We start from the raw sequence: 20,577 nt of genomic DNA, 5'->3' as shown, positions 1-20,577 counted from the left end.
AATCCTGACTGCTGTATCTACAGGGGCACAACCACACTGCTTTACAAAGGGCCCCTCGCGTCAGCACCCTGGCTGGCCACTGTAGTCTGTCCCCCAGTGGGCATGCTTCCCAGTATTCTTACTCTCATGTTTCCTGGGCACATTGGCCATGGGCTTAGCCCTGTGACTTCCTTTGGTAAATGTGACATTAGCAAGCATAATGCAATCAGAGTTTTGATAAGCACTTGCATGTCGTGGCTTAGCCTCTCGTGGAGCTCTTGAAGCCGAGAGCCATCCTATTAAAGGTTCAGTTACCCTGCTGGAGATACCACAAAGAGAGAATGATGCCTGGTCAGGCCTCAGCTGGTCCAGCCATCCCAGCAGAGATGCCAGGCATCAGAGTGAAGAAACTATTCTGGCCATCCAAGCCTTAACAGAAATCTTGCAGCAGAAAACCTGCCCTGTCCAATCCAGTCCACACACAAAAATCATGAGAAATAGTAAGATGCTGTCGCTTGAAGTTGCCAAGTTTTGGGGCGGTTTGTTACGCAGCGACAGACAATGGAAACACTGGCATATGGTAAAACAGAATAAATTAGATCAAATTATTTTTATGAGCTGATTTCCTTCTTTTTATAATAGAGCAAAAAGACTCTGACCCTTTTTTCCCAATGCCAGGTGAAAGGCATGTCAACATCCACAGTTGTGGTTCAGGGAGATGTTACTGTCACACATTTTGAGTGGGGAGGAACCACAGTGTCTGGTCCATCACTGATCGATGAGGTCCTGGCATACTGCTAGAAGGGAACAGGCCAAATACGGACTTTCATTGATATGCCCAAGGTCACCTGGCTAGTAAATGGAGTCACAGGATTTCAAACCCAATCTAACCTACTGTCTGTTCAGGGCTCCTTTTGTTATATTAGGCCACTTAATTGTTGGGGCCATTTCAGAAAAGTCCAGGCATGAAAGGTTGCAGATTAAATGATTGGCTAGTGTTGTTAACTCCCACCTGTGTCAGGAAATATGCACTAGAATGAAAATCCCATGACTGGATCAACTTACCTAGGCGTAATTTTTGTGGGAGAGAGGAGGCTTTATAAGCTTTTTCCAGCTTTATTGAGGGATAATTGACAAATAAAAATTGTATATATTTAAAGTATACAATGTGATGTTTTTATACACGTATACATTGTGAAATGATTACCACAGTGAAATTAATTAACATAGTCATCACCTCACATAGTTACTTTTGTGTGTGTGTGGTGAGAACATTTAAATTTTAGTAAATTTCAAGTACACAATGCAGTATTATTACTATAGTAATTATGCTAGACATTAGATCTCCAAAATTTATTAACTCTGCATAACTAAAATTAAAACATTATACTCACTAAAATATAATTCCTTATACCCTCCTTTCTTCAGCCCTTTAGTACTCTGCTTTCTGTCTCTATGAATTTGACTAGGCTAGGTACTTTATGTAAATGGAATCACACGATATTTCTCTTTTTGCGACTGGCTTATTTCACTTAGCATAATGACCTCGAGTTTGATTTGTGTTGTAGCATGTCCTTCCTTTTTAAGGCTGAAATATATTTCAGTGTGTGAGTGACTACACACACACACACACACACACACGTTTACTCTTACACACATACGTATGCATACCATATTTTCTTTATCCATTCATCTTTTGATGGACACTTCCATATCTTAGCTATTGTGAGTAATGCAATGAACACACGAATACAGATGTCTCTTTGACATACTGGTTTCATTTCCTTCGGATATATACCCAGAAGAGGGTTTTCTGGATTATATGGTAGTCTTCTTTTTTATTTGTGGAGAAACTTTCATATTGTCTTTCATAATGATTGTACTAATTTGCATGCTCGCCAACAGTGTACAAGGGTTTCCTTTTTTCCTCATCTCAGCCAATGCTTAGTTTTTTTGTTTGTTTGTTTGTTTGTTTTTGACATGGAGTCTCACTCTGTCGCCCAGGCTGGAGTGCAGTGGTGCGATCTCAGCTCACTGCAACCTCTACCTCCTGGGTTCAAGCAATTCTCCTGCCTCAGCCTCCCGGGTAGCTGGGACTACAAGCACGTGCCACCAAGCCACCAGGCTAATTTTTATATTTTTAGGAGAGACGGGGTTTCACCGTGTTGACCAGGGTGGTTGTCTTTTTTATCATAGCCATTCTAAGGTGTAAGGTGTGAGGTAATATCCCATTGTAAGTGTGATTTGCATTTCTCTCATGATAAGTGATAGTGAGCATTTTTTTGTATATCTCTTGGCCATTTGTGTGTCTTCTTTTGAGAGATATCTATTCAAGTACTTTGCCTGTTTTCTTCATCAGGTCATTTGTTTTCTTGCTATTGAGTTGAGTTGTTTCTTTTTGGGGGAGTTTGCAGTTTTTTGGTTTTTTTTTTTTGTTTTTTTTTTTTTGACAGTTTCACTCTGTCACCCAGGCTGGAGTGCAGTGGTGCGATCTCAGCTCACTGCAACCTCTACCTCCTGGGTTCAAGCAATTCTCCTGCCTCAGCCTCCCGGGTAGCTGGGACTACAAGCACGTGCCACCACGTCCAGCTAATTTTTATATTTTTTGTAGAGATGGGATTTCACCATGTTGCCCAGGCTGGTCTCAGACACCTGGACTCAAGGAATCCACCTTTTTCAGCTTCCAGAAGTATTGGGTTTACAGGCATGAGCCACTGCAGCTGGCCTTAAGTTGAGTTTCTGATATAGCCTGAATATTAACGTCTTATCAGATGTATGGTATGAAAATATTTTCCCCCACTTTATAAGTGTCTCTTTCAATCTGTCAATTATTTCTTTGCTATACAGAAGATTTTTTTTTTTGACGGAGTTTTGATCTTGTCACCCAGGCTGGAGTGCAATGGCGCAATCTCAGCTCACTGCAACCTCTGTCTCCTGGGTTCAAGCTATTCTCCTGCCTCAGCCTCCCAAGTAGCTGGGATTACAGGTGCCCACCACCAGGCCCAGCTAATTTTTGTATTTTTAGTTGAGATGGTGTTTCACCACGTTGGCCAGGCTGGTCTCAAACTCCTAACCTTAGGTGATTCACCCACCTCAGCCTCCCAAAATGCTGGGATTACAGGCATGAGCCACTGTGCCCAGCCCAGAAGCTTTTTAGTTTTATGCAATTCCATTTATTTTTGCTTTTGTTGCCTGTGCTTTTCTGGTCACATCCAAAAAATCATTGCCCAGATGAATGTCAAAAAGCTTTGTCTCTATGTTTTCTTCTAGTAGTTTCACATCTTACTTTTATGTTCTTAATGCATTTTGAGTTGATTTTTGTATATGGTGTGAGAAAATGGTTCAATTTTATTCTTCTGCATGTGACTATCCAGTTTTTCCCACACTCTTTATTGAAAAGAATATCTTTCCCCCCTTCTATATTCTTGGCAACTTTGTCAAACAGCAATTGACTGAAAATGAGTGGATTTGTTTCTGGGTTCTCTATTCTGTTCCATTGGTCTATATGTCTGTTTTCACGCCAGTATTATACTGTCATGATTACTATTGCTTTGTAGAATATTTTGAAATCAGGTAGTGTGATGTCTCCATCTATTCTGCATAATGCTCTGTGTGTGCATACTTCTGCTGCTTTTGGATGGAATGCTCTGTATATGCCTGTCAGGTCCATTTGGTCTATAGTGTTGTCCACGTCCACTGTTTCCTGACTGACTTTCAATCTGGAAGATCTATTCATTGTTGAAAGTTAAGTGTGGAAGTCTCCTACTGTTATTGTATTCCTGTCTATTTCTCTCTTTAATTTTTAAATATTTTCTTTATATACTTAGGTGCTCTGATGTTAGGTGCATATATATTTATCATTGTTACATGCTTTTGATGAGTTTATCCCTTTATCATTATATATAGGATAAAACTTTTTTGTTTCTTGTGACAGTTTTTGACTTAAAGTCTAATTTATCTGATTTTAGTATAGCCACCCCTGTTCCTGTTTTCAGTTACCATTTGCACAGAATATCTTTTTCCATCTCTTCACTTTCGACCTATGTGTATCTTTAAAGCTGAAGTGACTCTCTTGTAGGCAGCATATAGTTGGATCTTTTGTTTTTCCCTGAATATGCTTAACCACTCTATTGTTAAATTAAATTAAATTTGGTCTGAGAATGCCTCTGTACTTTGAGTCCCTCTTTAATTAATTTCAACCTAAGTTAGTATGGAAACTAACCACAAGCCTAACTTAGGAGGATAATTTTTTTTTTTTTGAGATGGAATCTCACTCTGTCACCCAGGCTGGAATGCAGTGTTGTATTCTTGGCTCACTGTAACCTCTGCCTTTTGAGTTTAAGCAATTTTCCTGCCTCAGACTCCTGAGTAGCTGGGACTACAGGCACACGCCACCATGCCCAGCTAATTTTTTGTATTTTAGTAAAGATGGGGTTTCACTGTGTTGAACAGGCTGGTCTCGAACTCCTGAGCTCAGGCTGAGGTGGGCGGATTACTTAGGAGTATAATTTTATAACAGATAACTGAGTCTCAGCCAGTCTCAGCAGCTGAACTTCAGTCAGTTGCCGGAGGCCAGCTGATAAGAACATGCTCAAATAAGACAAATGAAGCCATAGCCCATCAAGTTGTGTCCGCACCTCCCTTCCATTTTCTGTCCATAAATGCTACCTGACCATGTTGCAGCCTGGAGTTTTCTGAACCTATTTGGTCTGAGGACTGACCAATTCATGAATTTTTGTTCTTTACTCAAACTCTATCACATTTAATGTGTTTAATGTTTTTCTATTAACATTATTAGACCCCAGGATCCTGGATTCATAAGGGCCAGCCTGGCACTAGGGTCCACAGTGAAATTGGTGGTCACTTCGCTGTCCTTCCTTCATGTGGGAGATATCTCCTTGTGATGCTCTGCATAGGCTTGGGGGTGTGAGGACACAGGTAATGTGAAGCTGTCCTTCCTACTGCCTTCAGTGTGTCTTTTCTAATCAGGTACTGTCATCTATCACCCAGATTTCTGTTCCGAAGGTATTTTCATGCACAGTTCGTTGTTCAAATTCATGTTTCAGCAAAGGGGCAAGTGCTGAAAAGTCCTTTTCTGCTACCTTGCCAAAGACGTCACTCCCTTATTGCCTGTTTTGATCACTGTCTTGATCTACTTCCTAGAGTCATGCCCACACATAGCAGACACTCCATAAATATTTGTTGAATGAATGAATAAATGAATGAACAAATAAACAGGTGAGTGAAACCCTCTATCCAGGCCTGGAATGTGTCCGGTGATGACTTCTGTGTGCTGGCCTTGCTTGGGTTTGTGTTGCCTGGTGCTGCTAGGTTTCCAGGTGACCAAATATACACCATCGCTCAAAGGCAATTGAATCTGGCTGGCAAGTCTGGCGCAGAGTGGCCAATGCCTTTCCCTCTCTCGCCACTAGAGGACAGAGGCGACCCATGGATTCAGCCAACGACAGTCAGTTTTACCACCCAGGCTCCAAAGGCACCTTGAGCTTCCTGCCGAACAGAAACTAACTGGCTCTGTTGTGATACCTCTAACTCAGAGGTCACCACTGAGGTCCCAAGTAGAGAAAAGGCATAAAATGCAAGTTCCGTATCTTTACCCTGGGTGTGAAGATTGAAAGAGGAGCTGGCCTCACTTCCTTGGCTGCCCCTGCAGTGGGGAGGCCCAAACTAAGGGCTCCCAGCCCTCTCCGTGTTCTGACCCAGGCAATGTCACCTTTGGGGCAGACAGGCTTGCACCTTGCTCTGCAAAATGAAGAAGGCAAATGTTCCTAACCCAAACACTGCCTGAAGAAACAGGCCTGAAGAGTTGAAACAGAAAAGGAGGGCCTCAGTGCATGCCCAGGAGTGTATGTGAGGTACAGGTCAGTCCAGCCAGCCTGTTCTGGGTGCTTGTCTACATGTCTCTGCTCGGATAGTCCTCCAGGCACTTCTGCAAAATGAGTATGATGATTGCAAGTTAACATGTTAACTTGTAATGAGTGGTAAACTTGTTCACAGTGACATAGCTGGTGTGTGACCAAACCAGGGTCTGGCACAGGGCGGATTGGCTTTATAGTTCTTGCAGTTCCCCCCATGGGACCACCAATTATACGGACACCAGGGCTTTGGAAAATGAGCAAACCTTGGCAGTGTGCAAAAGGTAGCGAAGCTCCAGGATGGATCAACACATGTAAAGAACGTCGTTGACTATCAAAACCTCACGTTGCATTCTCGCAACAAATCTACAAAGAGTGGTGGCTTATTCCCCATTCTGGAGCTGAGGAAAAAAGGCAGAGCCAGATGAAGTGTCTGCCCCATGCTGACCACAGGCTACTGCATCCCATTACCAGAGGATAAGTGGAGGGGCCACACTGTTCACCCATCTCCTGGCTCCCCTAAAGACCAGCACATGTTCAGGCTCTTCTATTTCTGTTACTTCTGTTGCTCTGGTTCCTGCCCTGCACAGGAGATGGCCATGACTTCCACTACCCTTCACCCAGCCCTCCAAGATACCCATTAGCCTGCTCCTCTTAAGCCTGATGGGAAAAGATCTGAGATGTAAAAAAAAAAAAAAAAACAAAAACCCAAGACTGTAACCCTAAATGTGCACACTCTGCTTCTCTTTTTCAAAGATTTTGGCAAGAATAACATGAGTTTCCATGGGACAAATCTCAAGCCTTTTTCTTTTTTTATTTTTCTCCTCAGCCCCTAACTCATTTCATTTCAACATAACAGAAATGGACTTGGCTAGGCACCAGCACTGTCCTAGGCCCTAGCAGGGAGCTGCAAGGAGAGTGTCCATGAACCTGGACAGTTCAGCCCCCGATGACGAGAAGAGCAGCCATGCACAGAATGCAAATGCTGGGTGCTAATGCTGCTTGCATTGGGGTATACTTTCACTTGGTAGCTTGGAGATGACCTCAATGTTAGGATGAGCCTCTACGAGGCAAAGGCTCCCAGGCTGACCGTGGGCTCCTCAGAGGGCAGAGTCACAGGGCACCTGCAGCCACAGAGTTCTCCCTTCTCTGTTGCTGCTTCTTGTGTTAGGAGCCAGGTTTGTGTTCCCAGGAGACACAGTAACCATGGGGCTCCACGTCTCTGAATTGCCCAGCCTCCCTATCGGCCCACACTGCAGAGCCAAGGTGCAGCAGGCCTGTATTCTCCTGACCAGCTGAGAAACAGGCTTCTCTCTCCCTGAGAAGACAGCATCCCATTTCTTTATCTGAGATGTCTGCTCTGAACTGGGCTCAAGCTACCATAGTTGCTTTTCCTGCTGCAATTGCAGGAAACACTTTGTAGGTGGGTGCTTCTTTCTCTAAAGCACTCGGAGTCCCCCAAACCTTCTCTTGTTCACAGCTGTGAGTAGGTCACGGCACTATTCTCCCTAATTAACTGGGGCAGAGGAGGAAGGCCAGGAGATTGCTGCTCTGGGTTTTGCCATGCACTATCAGCCAGATTGACAGGAGCACATGGGTACGCACCTCCCGGGGCTGGGTCTCATTCATGAGTTGGCAATACACAGAGGCCTCCTGCTGTGACCAAGGTGCATTTTCAGCGTGGGGAATTGGCTGGCACATAGTAGGTGCTCAAAAAATGTTGCCGGATGACGGAACTGGTGGCATGCTTGCTCAGTTTTGACAAAATAGCTCTCCAGAGCCTCTAGATATACAGGTCACTCTTGCTCCAGAGCATGAAAATGCTGTGATCCTCTTTCTCTTGCCTCTGCAAGGGGAGCCAGAGGACTCTCTGACCCTGATAGAGGCGGCCACAGCCCCTGCTGAGGGGAAGAGGGAAGAGCATGCAAATGCAAAGAGGACTGCAGAGCCTGCTGCAGATGCAGCCACTCGCTGGGAGCGGGAAGTCCAGGCCGCTCGAGGGCAGCAGCTTGTCCTCCTCTGCCCTCAGAGGCTGTGGTCATTGAATGGGTCTGGATCTTCTCCCTGGATTGGGGGAAGGAATCAAGGTGACCCCTCAAAGTCTCTTTCAATGTGTGAGTTGGAGAGCTAAGTTCCAGGTGGCTTCTGCTGGGGCTGCCAGTAGGAGAAAAAGGAAGAATCTAGACACAGATAAAAAGCACTCTGCTTCCTCTGTGCCTTGGACCTCCAGATCACCACCAGGACTCTGTCCTGGGACAGCAAGGTGGACCCTGAAATTCCCTGAGCATCGGTACCAGAGAGGTGAGGGGGGCACACAGCGGAACCACGGAGCCTCCAGACAGAATGCACGCCAGTGGTGCCCCTTGTGGCAGTGGGCACAGCAAGCTGTATGGATCCCTTCACCAATACTGCCACCTGGGAGCTGTGTTCTGGAGAAGCGGGTTCCAGAGGGAAGCACATTTTGCCTAGCCACGGATCTGCCAGGATGCATAACGTTTGGGAGAAGGTTAGTAGCTCCTCATTCTCCCCATCCCCAAGTCAGAGAGGACGAGGGCCTGCTGGGTAAACCTGGCCGATCCACAGGGTCAAGACTGGTCCAGCTTCACGCAGGGAAGGAAGTAATGGTCCTTGGTAGGGCTGGGCCACAAGTTAGCCATGTGACCTGAGGAAACCTCTTCTCAGACACCTCACTGATGGCATCAGGAAATGCCTATGTGCCAGTCTGCTCTGGTAATTCCATAACATTTCGTGCAGCATGCCACCCATCCACAAAGACTCCGCCTACGACAGGCAGCCGCTTTGTAAGTTTGAAACTCGTTGGCACTAGACAAATACATTCTGAAAGAGGCCAAGCGAAGAGTGACTTATTATTTTAGTTATTACAAGTAAAGTGATTCTTATCCTCAGGGACTTTTGAGATTGATCATACATGGTAAGCATCACCCAACGGCTGGTTCTCTCTCCTCCACGCCTCAATTGTGCCACCTCATAATTTTAGAATGTTTTGGCTAGAGGAGACCTCATTCAAACCCTCCTGTTCAGTGCGTGTCCAGAGAGGGCAGGCACTGGGTCTAAGGTCACACAGTCGCTTAGTGGTTCAGCAGAGACCAGAGCCTAGTCCTGTGGAGTCTAGAAGCACCATTCTGATTTGTCACAGTTCTTCTTCGTCTTTTTCTAACTCCCTGTGCTGCCGCTCGTACCTTCTAACCTCCACTGAAATGGTCTTTCCTCTGCCTTTCAAAAAGTCTGAGAATGGAAAAACATAAAGAGGCAGACAAATGAAAAGATGGAGAGGGAATCCAATTCACATTTTACATGAGAAGACGTGCTATCCGATTTCAGATCACAGTCCTCGAAAGGTGAGAACTGCGTTTTCTCTACGTTCCAAGCTGCAATGACTGCACCATGGATGTGAGAGTGAATGCTTGTCAGGCCATCAGTTGGTGTTTTCCCCACATCACACGTGTGCACAGGTACATACATGTGAGGTACGTGGTCAGGGAGGTCACCTGTGCTTCTTCCCCAGAGAGAGACCTTCAGACCACCCTCCATGTAAGCAAAGGGTATGTGGTGATTACAGAAAGGGACGAGCTATGCCTCCATGAGCATTTAGTAAGACTCCATTACAAACAGATTTTAGGAAGATGAAGCCCAGAGAGGTGAAGACACTTGTCTAAAGTCACAGAGGAAGTTAGTTCCTGTCTGAGGACCAAAACTCAGCTTTTCAGACTTGAAGTCCTGCAATTGGGTGGCAAGGGGGAAGTGGGGATGGTTAATGGGTACAAAAAATAGTTAGAAAGAATGAGTGAGATCTAGTATTTGATACCACAGCAGAGTGACGGTAGTCAATATTAATTCAATTGTACATTTTAAAATAACTAAAAGTATAATTAGATTGTTTGTAACACAAAGGATAAATGCTTGAGGTGATGGATACCCCATTTTACCCTGACCTGTGACCACTACACATTGTATACTACATCAAGGGCACTCCATAAACATATACACCGGCTATGTACACACAAAAATAAAAAACAAAATAAAAATAAATCTATATGTGGTATTACACACACACACATGCACACATGCACAAAGGACCCCTATTCCAAGGTGACCAAAGACTCACAGCAGTCAAGCCCAGCAAGATGCACTCTCTGTAGTGGGAACTGAATGACCCTCAGGGAGGGCACCTGTCCAAAGGTAGGGCCCATACCTGAAACCCATCAATTCAATCACGTATGGTGAGGCATGACCAAGGCCTGCAAGATATCAATGTATTTAAAAGACTCATCTTTACATTTGCAGGAGGCTGGGCAGTCTGGGGTCTCCTGAACAAGAAAGGGGACAGAAAGAAGAGACGGAGAAGTCAGTTCTGAAGATCAATTTTGCTGTCTTGGCAACTCCAAGGAGGGTGGGGGTCACAGTCTTCCCAACCCTACTCCTTCCTTCTAGAGCAACTGGAGAGACATGGAAATTCCTGTCTTTAGAGATCTGTGGGAGGAGCTGAGGGCAATGAGATGATGCTGCTGTGGCTGCTCCTTGGCATTTGTTTTCTGTTCACGAATCAACTTCTCTCGGTCCCCTGAGGAAGGGTGGATTTGGGGGGAAGGACATGGAGTCTCTCGGAATCTTTTGCATCCAGGGATGTGAGTGGGTTTTTATATTTAGCAGATGACTCACCTCCAAGCACATTAGTCACTCTACCTCCCAGCTCCATCCTGGCAGGCTGGGTGCTGGGGATCGCAGTGGGGTGAGATCAGACAGGAGATTGGGAGAAAGAGCAAGAGAGCTCAAGGGAGGCAAGAGAACGGGAGACTAATGCGAGAGGAAGTAAGATTAGCGCCCCGAAGCAGAAGGCTCGGGGAAACAGGGCGGCCAAGTCATGCTCAGCAGAGAAGTTCCAGGGAAGTTCTGGCTCAGCCTTGCCCCAAGCACCTCACCATGGGGGAAGGAGAGAAGAGAAGGGCAAGATCCAGAGTGCCTGACCCTGCTGCCTATAAACCCTCAAAGGGTCCCCTCTTGGCGATGCAGGCAGCTCACCAGCCTGGACCCCATCCATTGGCCGGCTCTGGCCATGACAGACAGCCAGGGCAGGGGTTTTCAGAGAGTGCCACCAGAACATGCTGGGGACAGGAGCCTGGGCAGGGCAGAAAAAGAGAACATCCATGAAAGATGCTCTGTGCCATGAGAGAGGAAGGACTGCAGAGGAAGGAGGAGCGTATGGGGTTTAAGGCAAAGGCTCTCAAGTGTGGTCCCTGGGCCCCCTGGGTCAGAAGACCCTGGAGATCGTGTGAGCAATGAAGACTCTGGCCCCATTCCAGGTCTGCGCCCTCCTCTGGGTGGGTTCAAAGAACCTGCTCTTCACTGCACCCCAGGGCATTCTCAGGCACATTCGGATGCAAAGCCCTCAGGTCTGGAGCGGGAAGCCTGCATCCCAGTGCTTCAGTTCCTACGAAGTGTGGGAAAAAGGCCATTGGTATTCTTGACTGTGCCTCAGTTTACCGTTCAAAAGATGAGATGTCCACTTCAAGGATTGTTCTAATTAAAAAAAAAAAAAAAAAACAGGAAAGGGATACAAAGTTGGCTTGTATTTTATGCTTCTTAACTGCTTCAGAACTGGTTCAGGCCGTACGTAGTAGAGGAACACCACACCTGGCTGGATCCCACAGCTCTGGATCACTCCAAAGCAAGCTCCCTTTCTTTATCACTGACCTGCAAGGCGGCTGCCATTACCCAGTGGTCAAGAAGAGGAGATGGAGGCCGGCCGAGAGGTAAGTGGCTTCTCCATGACTGGATGTCCAACACCTACAGCAGGACTTGAAATCAAGCCCAGAGCCTGTGGTTTTGTTTTGTGTTTTCACTTCTCCAAACTGTCACTTCACTTTGTCACCAGGATCCTCTGGGTCACTTAACAGACCTACCAGCTTCTTGCCAATATAGTCAGAGTGTTGATTTCTCCCTCACACCTTTCCCCTTTTCATTCTCCCATTTCTCCATTGTGGACCTAGTTTTTAAAAGGCTGCATTTGACTGTCTGTATGGAATTCTTCCCCCCTTGATTTTTGGCCCATTTCCTTCTATTCTAGTGCCCGTGTGGTCCAAGGCTATATGAAGTTCAACTCGGAGGAGCCGGGCTCACCCTTTCTCCACTTCCCTGACACCCGCTGTACACTGCCCTGCCCAGTCGGCCCACAGGTGTTTAAGCCTGTTTTCCCTGAAGCTTGATTAGGGTTCTCGTTGACATTCTTGGCTTTCCTGGGCTCTGGGCTCTCTGAGGACAGGGATTGTGTCTTCTCATTTTTCTGCCTCCCTCATAACTTAGTGTAAAGCTTTGTACCTGGAGAAATCATCCTTGTTGGCAGGTAGCTTAGCTGTGGAAAGGAGCCTCCCGGAAGTGCCCCAGCATAGGCCTGCACCTCTCACCTTGAGAAGCAGAAAGCCAGTTCCGCCCCTTGACTTGCCTGCAAGTCTGCAAGTCTTTGCTGCCTCCTGCTCTCCATAGAGGTGACTTGGTTGAGCAACTTGCCAAGCCAGAGACCTGGGATGCATGCTACAGGCAAGAAGCTCCAATAGAAATTGAAAAATACAGTCCCTGCCCTCATGCAAGTGTATGCAACACGCAATCCTCTCTCTTCTCTCTCTCTCTCTCTCTCTCAATGCTCAACTTCCCACCAACTAAACTGCAAGCTACTTGAGAATAGGGCTATGGGCTTCCTTTTAATCCACTCCTGAGCTCTGAACCCCCATCCCAGCACACACATTCTGCTGGTGCTGAGTACTCCGCTAGCCCCTTTCCATCCCCTCCCACATCTGCTTCATGCTTATTTGCTTACGTCTCTTGCCGGTGAATTTGGCTCTCTGCATGGGATTCTCCTCCCCTTGATTCTTCGTCCATTTGCCTCTATTCTAGTCCCCTTGTCATCCAAGGCTACACGAAGCTCATCTTGGAAGACCTGGGCCCATGCCTTCTCCACTGCCTCACCACCCGCTATACACGGCCATGCCTGATCAGCCCATAGGCACGAGTCTGTTTTCCCTGAAGTTTGGTTAGAGTTCTGGCTGACACTCTTGGTTTTCCTGGACTCTGGGCTCTCTGAGGACAGGAATTGTGTCTTCTCATCTGTGTCATCACCCTTGAGATAAGCAAATAAGCATGAACCAGATGTGGGAGGGGACGGAAACAGACTAGGGGAGTCCTTGGAGAACCCAGTTTCACATTCCTGGTCTCTAGCCTCAGTTATTCTATCTAGAAAATGGAGAAAATAGCATTGACATCACACAAACAGTTGGAAGGGTTACATGAAATAACCCCTATTGAAAGTGACTAACAAAGTTCTGGCTCATAAAACACATTCGTAAAATGGCAACATAAGCTAAATTAACTTTGTGCTAGTGCAAGCTATGCACATATCAGAAAATGAAGGGGGTACATTAAAAATAACAACTCCCCACCATGTGCCAGACACCATACTAGACGCTTTGGTCACGTCACCCTGTAACATTCACATCAATCCTGTTTCACAGAAGAAGAAGTTGAAGCTTAGAGAGGTTAAGTTACCCACTGAAAGTCACACAGCTAGCAAGTGGCCAAGCCCTGCTCCAAAAGAATGCTTGTCTTTCCCCAAAGTTGGAGCTCATTCCTTTAAGCAACAGTGCCTCAGACCATCTGGGAGATGTAGAGGAGATAAAATTTTTTCGAATAGGATTTTGAAGAAGGCTGTGGGAGGCTAAAGGAGGAAAGACAGACAACAGAGCTACAATACAGCTTTGGGCACTCTTTAAGAACAGGTGGTTTCACTGGAGAGAGGAGGCTGAGCTGTACACCATAAGTCACAAGCAAAGCAGAAGGCATGTCAAGGCTGAGTGTATCCCGCAGGTGATCAGGAGAGGACTCTAACAGGAACAAGCACCGGTTGTGCCCAGGAAAGCCTGTGGGTGTCAGAGATTCCACTGGCCGGGAGCCTAGGTAGGGTGGGGTCCTGGGGACAGCAAGAGCGGCTGCAGTGGTTCAGCCTGTACCATGTGTGCATGTGAGCGTGAGCTGTGTGCTCCAGTTAAGGTAGCTATTTCATGTCACGTGAAGTCCTTGGGACAAAAGGCATCGTGACCCCTCTTTCTAACAAACACAAGTTCCTTGGATCCAAGATTTAACAGGGAAAGAATAATCCGCACCCCCCGCCCCAAATCTCTCCCAACTTCCTTAAAAACTCCTTCCCCAGCCTGGTGTGGTGGCTCACGCCTGTAATCCCAGCACTTTGGGAGGCTGAGGCAGGTGGATCACCTGAGGTCAGGAGATCGAGACCATCCTGGCCAACACGGTGAAACCCCGTCTCTACTAAAAAAGATACAAAAATTAGCCGGGCGAGGTGGCACATGCCTGTAGTCCCAGCTACTTGGGAGACTGAGGCAGGAGAATCGCTTGAACCCAGGAGGCAGAGGTTGCAGTGAGCCGAGATGGTGCCACCGCACTCCAGCCTAACAACAGAGCAAGACTCCGTCTCAAAAACAAAAACACCAAACAACAACAAAAAAACTCCTTCCCCAGGTTTAAAAATTGTTGCTGCTGGAAGACCTAGCACATCCAATTGGGATTTCTCCTACTGAAGTTAATGTCATGAAATACACAAGGAGAAAACAGATTTCCAGCTAACTTCTTTCCTGGTCTATGGCCTCCTGGAGCTTGGCCGGCTGATCACTGGGCACTGGCAGTTACTGCCTGGTAAGAACAGTGATTTCATGATGCCTCTTGCATTCCCCAACAGACTCTGGGGTCCCTTAGAAGAGCTGGGGACACAGTGCTTCTCTGTGATCGCCAATGTGCCCAGCAGAGCACTTGGCATGTCATAGGCATTTAATTATATTTATTGAGAGTCTGTTATGAGGATTGCCATTTAGTGTTTCCAGATGCAGTGGAAGACAGTGCAACACTTTCCTATCATTCATTGTTATTTACTAATTCATGTTTAATTAATAATTGAAAAGCCAATGGTGAAAGCGGAACAGGCCAGGGAGACTGGGAGCTGGGAATTTCTCAGTTCTCTCTCTTCTATGTTTTATCCCTCATATAACTTGTTAGTGGAAAATGCCGAGCCTGCTTTTAGGATGCCCTGAATAGGAGAAAAGGAAGGAAAGGAGTTTCAGCAGTCTCGGTTTTCTTCTATCCAGTAGACTCTGAGGTTTTGGTTGTACGTTGTGGCTTGGCAAATACAAAGCCAACTGGATACCATTCTGCTCTTAGAAATGTGGTAGGGCTCCAATTCTCGGGAGCCACTGTCCCTCCTATTGCAAAGACTTTGCCACCCTCATCTCAATATTCCTCTCCTAGGATTCATCTGAAAGTTAACCAGAAAAAAAGGAGATGTACCTGCCTGAGGTTGAGAAGGCAGCTTCCCAATGCCACTTTCTGCCAATGCCTTCCTTCTTTCTTTATTTTTTTCTGAGATGGAATCTCACTCTGCTCCCCAGGCTGGAGTGCCGTGGCAGGATCTCAGCTCACTACAACCTCCACCTCCCAGGTTCGAGCAATTTTCCTGCCTCAGCCTCCCAAATTGCTGGAATTACAGGCGCCTGCCACCACACCCAGCAAATTTTTTTGCATTTTTGGTAGAGACAGGGTTTCACCATGTTGGCCAGGCTGGTTAAGTTTGCATCTAGCTATCTTTGAGGCCAAGTACTGCCATCCATATGTTTGTGATTTGCTAACCATTCTTCAAAATGTTATATGCCTTAAAAGCCACAAGAAGCCTAAGATGCACAAGAAACACTTTTTATTTGCTTCTTTAAGTTTCTCTTTATTTAATAACAGGGAATTCTGCCAGGAATAACCAACCCCCACTGTATTGAGTGCAGAATGAACCCCATGTGGCTCGAGGACGAGGCAGCCAGCTGCAAGATCTTGGGCAGGGAGTCTGATTCTGCCTCCCCTGTTGCTCTCCTGTGTGGTTGGGGCAAAAGTCCCCAGTGTTTCTACTCCCGCATTCCTTCCATGGTCCAGCAGAGCCTGGGGACAGCCAAAGGGATCCCTCACCCCATGCTGACACCATAGACCTACATATACCACTTATGCCAGTTCTCCATGGAGAAACTTTGCATCGTTACATCAGATGTGGATTGTTCTCACTAGACTCCACTTTATTAATGAGGAAATATCAGCTGTGGCATCAGAATTCAGTTTTCAAAAAAGACTGCCCTGAGGAGATTCTACATTTGACTCAATTTCCATTTCCTGCATCTTTTATCATTATACGTTACTCTGGCACTCTCTGCAATAATAGAAGCCAAAACAACACATCTGCCATATACAGGATACCATTAAGCTCCAGATCTTTACCTACAATGCTTATAACTTCCATAATAGCTCTACAAGCTAGATATAGTCATCTCCATTTCTGCAGGCTAGTAAATAAAACCAAGGTTAATAAAACGTAAGCCAGGTGTCAGAAAGCACATGGCCCATAAGTGCCATTCAAAGCTGAAATCCAATGTCAGATTGTCTCATTCCAAAATCCACATCATTTATGCCTTAATGAGTCTCTACTCTCAGCTACAATGAGCCTTTATCATTCAAAGGCAGATTCGTTTACTTATGATATTTGCCAAGGCTGGAAAAAGGGCTAATGCCTACAGGAAGATTTTCAGTAGCAAGGTGCAACCGAAAAAAAAAAAAAAAAGGATGTTCTGGTTAACTTTAAGACATCCAGGAAAGTGCATTAGTCAGAATAGCACAGTGACTGAAGAATTCAAATGCAGCTTCATGAGATGTGACAGCTATGTGGGTTGTCACAAGGGGAATTTCAGAGGGTTAGAGGCTGCTTGTACCTGCTCAAAGCTGTTTTCTGTCTTTCTATCTTTTCTTTCTTTCTGAAGTTTTGGGCTCTCAAAGGCATATGCATGTGAGTGAGTGTGTGCACATGATTTGTACACATGTGAGCAAGCGTCCATGCATGAATATGTGTGTATGTGAGCAGGTATGTATGTGAGTGTATGCATAGATGAGTGTGTGCATGTGAGTGTGTGTGCATAGATGTATATGCATGTGAATGAGTCTGTATGCATGTGAATGCGTGTATGTGAGTGGATATGTGTGACGAATTTGTGTGCATGTGAATGTGTGTGCATGTGAGTGTGTGCACCCACACAGGAGATGAAGGGTGGTGATGATGAGAGCAGAATCTCAGGCATAATCTAGTCATGTGATTGCTTTAACCAAAGATCAAAAAAATGGATCAATTGCAAAGGACTAACAGGGTGGATTAGGTAAACCATTAAGCAAGTAATGTGTTTCTTGGCAACTGAATAGCATGGTGCTAAAAACAAACATAAATTGACTTATACCTGTATCATTGGTTGTGCAAACAGGCATGGCTGCAATTATACATATATAACTAAGAATGGAATGAGGGATGGGTTGTTTTCCTTTCAGGAAAGAGACACCACAGACATTTTGTTTGCAGCATGGCTCTCAGCTGGTGAACCCATTTAATTAGTTAAACACTCTCGGGATGGCCTTTCAGATTGCTTTCCTACAGCTTGGCCTGTCCATGTAACGCCAGTTTCTCTGCTAAACAACCAGGCCTGTTAATCTCAGCTTTGTCCCATGGGCCTTTACGACTCCAAGTGAGGACTCAGTCATGTACGGGGGTTGGAGGATGGAAGCCCCCATGTCACAGCCATTGAAGCTCATCTCAGAAAGTTACATGGCAACTACCATGTCCTTTTGTTCTGTTTCCCAAAATTAGGGGAGGGTCAGACAGACAGATGGGTGTATGAATGAACAAATGGAAAAATGAATCAGTAACAGAAAGATGTGCACAGGGTGTCTACTCTATACCAGGAACAGGAATGGGCATTTCTATGTAAGTTATCTATCTGCTTATGACTCAGAAGTCCAGCACTCAGGTCTCTGCAAGGAAGTAACACCCTATTATCTGTAAACAATTCCTGGTTAACAACAACAACAAAAAAACCCAGCTGGAAATATTATATTTCAGGAAGAAAGCATAAGGAATGGAGATGTATCTACTCTTTTGGGCATTCGAAGTTCATCCCATATCAAATTAAATGCTGAAAGCACTGGTCTCTCAGGAGCTTTGTGGAGCCGTTGTCACTAAACTGCAGTTTAATGCTATGCACTCAGCTTCCATCAAGATTTGTTGTGAAATCCACTTCTGCGTTTGTTGTAAGATTGTAGTTGAAATTATCCGCTTTGTTCTTCAAGGCCACACATAAAAAAAATGTGTTATGTAATTTTCTTCTCTTTCTCTTTTTACCTTGGCTGGCAAGAAGCTCAGAGACAAACGTGATGATCAATTATAGTGACAAGACTGGCCTACAGCATTAGCATAACTTTCAGTCTTGATAGACAAATATATAGAAATAGATTTACACTTATACCTATAACTTGATGCATGTATCATCTATATCCTTAGTTGTGAACTATCTCACATCCTTGTTGGGGAAAGAGGCAGTAGATAAGTAAAAATAACGAAAAAAAAAGCATAGTATTTATATAATGTTAGCATGTATACTTCTAATAGAGGCTGAGAAGAACAAAGCACTTCAAATAAGACTAATCTTTAATGCATTTACGTGTGGTCTGGGAATCAAATTCATTTGTCTACACACTGTCTTGCACACCCAGCCACAGATACGCACATCCATCCTGGCACCCATAATGACCTGGCACAGAGGCACACTCACTGTGGCACTACTAATTTGTACGGCTCCCTGTATCTCCAACGCTCTCTGGTTCAGCCTTGAAGTTTGGCAAAACCAAGACTTAGCATGCAGATAGACGAGCAGATAATTGACCTCCATATAGTCAAGATTTAACTGGTTTTGTTTAGCCTGAATCTTGCATATGTACCTGTGGTGGTTGCTGTCTTCGGTGTGTTTACTACTAGACTTCTGGGACTTGACTTCTCTTCCTGGTCATCCAGTGTTAGGTGGAAAAAAACAAGCATTTCACAAAAAGTTTGGATGCTGGTTAATATTTTCTGAATACCCACTATGTTCTAATCCTTGTATGGTTAAAGGCTTGGTTACATGCCTCTTCCAAGAGGGAAAACTGAGGACAGAGAGGTTACCTTACTTCCAAAGCTCGCAGAGCCAAAACCCAGGATCTTCTGATTCCACAACCTGTGCCCTTTCTCCTGCCTGACTCTAACTCTAGGGTGATGTCAAAGATGTCCAGTAGGGAATGAAAATGAAGAAGACCCTGGCTTTTCCTCTCCTTTACCTGCTGTATCACAACCACTTACTAAAACCACCTTGATGCCGGGGGTAGAAAGACTTGACGACAGCGTCACAGGCAGATGACAAAGCTGCAGGTAGGTGAAACAAACAGCAAGTTACAGGGAGTCCTCTTCTTCAGGGGAGAAATTTAAGCCCTAGTACTTTGCTCTAAGGCATGTATTCTGGTAAAGTCTCAGCCTGGTTACCTGTGTTTCTGGCTCTCCCAAGTCCCTCCCAGACCCCTAGGCGCTTGTCTACATTTCTGAATCTCAGCATGATTAACATTTTGAGCTGGATAATTCTTGCTTGTGGGGGTTGTCCTGTACATTGTTGGAGACTTGACAGCTTTCCTGGCCTCTACCCACAGATGCCAGTAGCACCTGCCCCAGCTGTGACAAAATGCCTTCAGACATTGCCAGATATGCTCTATGGACAAAATCATACCAGGTGGAGAACCACAGACTAGGGGAACCCTTGTAGAGTGGGGCTGCAGATAGGCAGAGGCAGAAAGGGGCAGCCTGAGGAGGCTGGACTATTTTGGTCACTCAGGTGGCCAAGAGAGGCCTCTGGACTGGAAGGGGGTTCAAGGAGCCGTGTCACTGACCCCTGCCAGCCTCTCAGCCTGTCTCTCTGGGATCACCCTCCACCAGTCCCTGCTCCGAGGGTGGAGAAACGGGATGGAAATCAATGGTAAGGGCCCTTCCCATGTCCTAGGTATTTTGCAGTTTGGGTCTTTGTGATTTTGAATTTATGACAAATAGGCCAACCTGCACTAACATGTTCCTTTTTCCTCAGCTGCGTGGAGGACTGGCTGAGCTGATGAGTGGTAAAAATCAACAAGGTGGCAAAGCAGTGAGTTCTGCTGCTCCTTTGCCCCCAAGGAGCCACTTGTTAAAGCTCCTGAGCAGCATCCACATCCCTGCAGCACTTGTCACTCAGGCTGCGGGTGAGCATGACCTCACGCTGAGCACAGACCCCACGGAACTCCAGACCACGCTTTTCAGATGCTTCCCAAAGACAGCGCGTAAGAATCTCTGTCATCTGCTCTCTCATGAATTCAGAATGCCTTGCTCTCCCCAGACCCTGTTGGCCTTAATAAATGCGGCTGGAAGGTGGGGTTAAGGCTAGAATGATGTGCCCCACCTTCCCAGTGAGGCCATGCCCTTGGGGAGTGAGGCTGACCCGATTCCAGGAAGCCTGGACCCCGCACGGCAGGGTCTGCTGGGGATCAGGTCCTGGGCTCATCAGCTGAACCCGGCCCTCCAGGTGCCCTCAACTCCTCTGGCACAAATAAAATACACTCTTCTTCCATGCCTGGTCTTTACCTCTTCCACTCCCAGATGGATGCCTCAAGATTTTTCTCTTTAAAGAAATTCAATTTTGAAAAGTCACACCTGAGTCTTTTTTTTTTTTTTTTTTTTGAGGCGGAGTCTCACTCTGTCACCGGGACTGGAGTGCAGTGGCCGGATCTCAGCTCACTGCAAGCTCCGCCT

This window comes from Colobus angolensis, unplaced genomic scaffold (assembly GCF_000951035.1).
Source record: "Colobus angolensis palliatus isolate OR3802 unplaced genomic scaffold, Cang.pa_1.0 Scaffold11, whole genome shotgun sequence".
Taxonomy (NCBI): Eukaryota; Metazoa; Chordata; class Mammalia; order Primates; family Cercopithecidae; genus Colobus; species Colobus angolensis.
The sequence above is the reverse complement of the archived record's forward strand: the minus strand, read 5'-3'. Positions refer to the sequence as shown.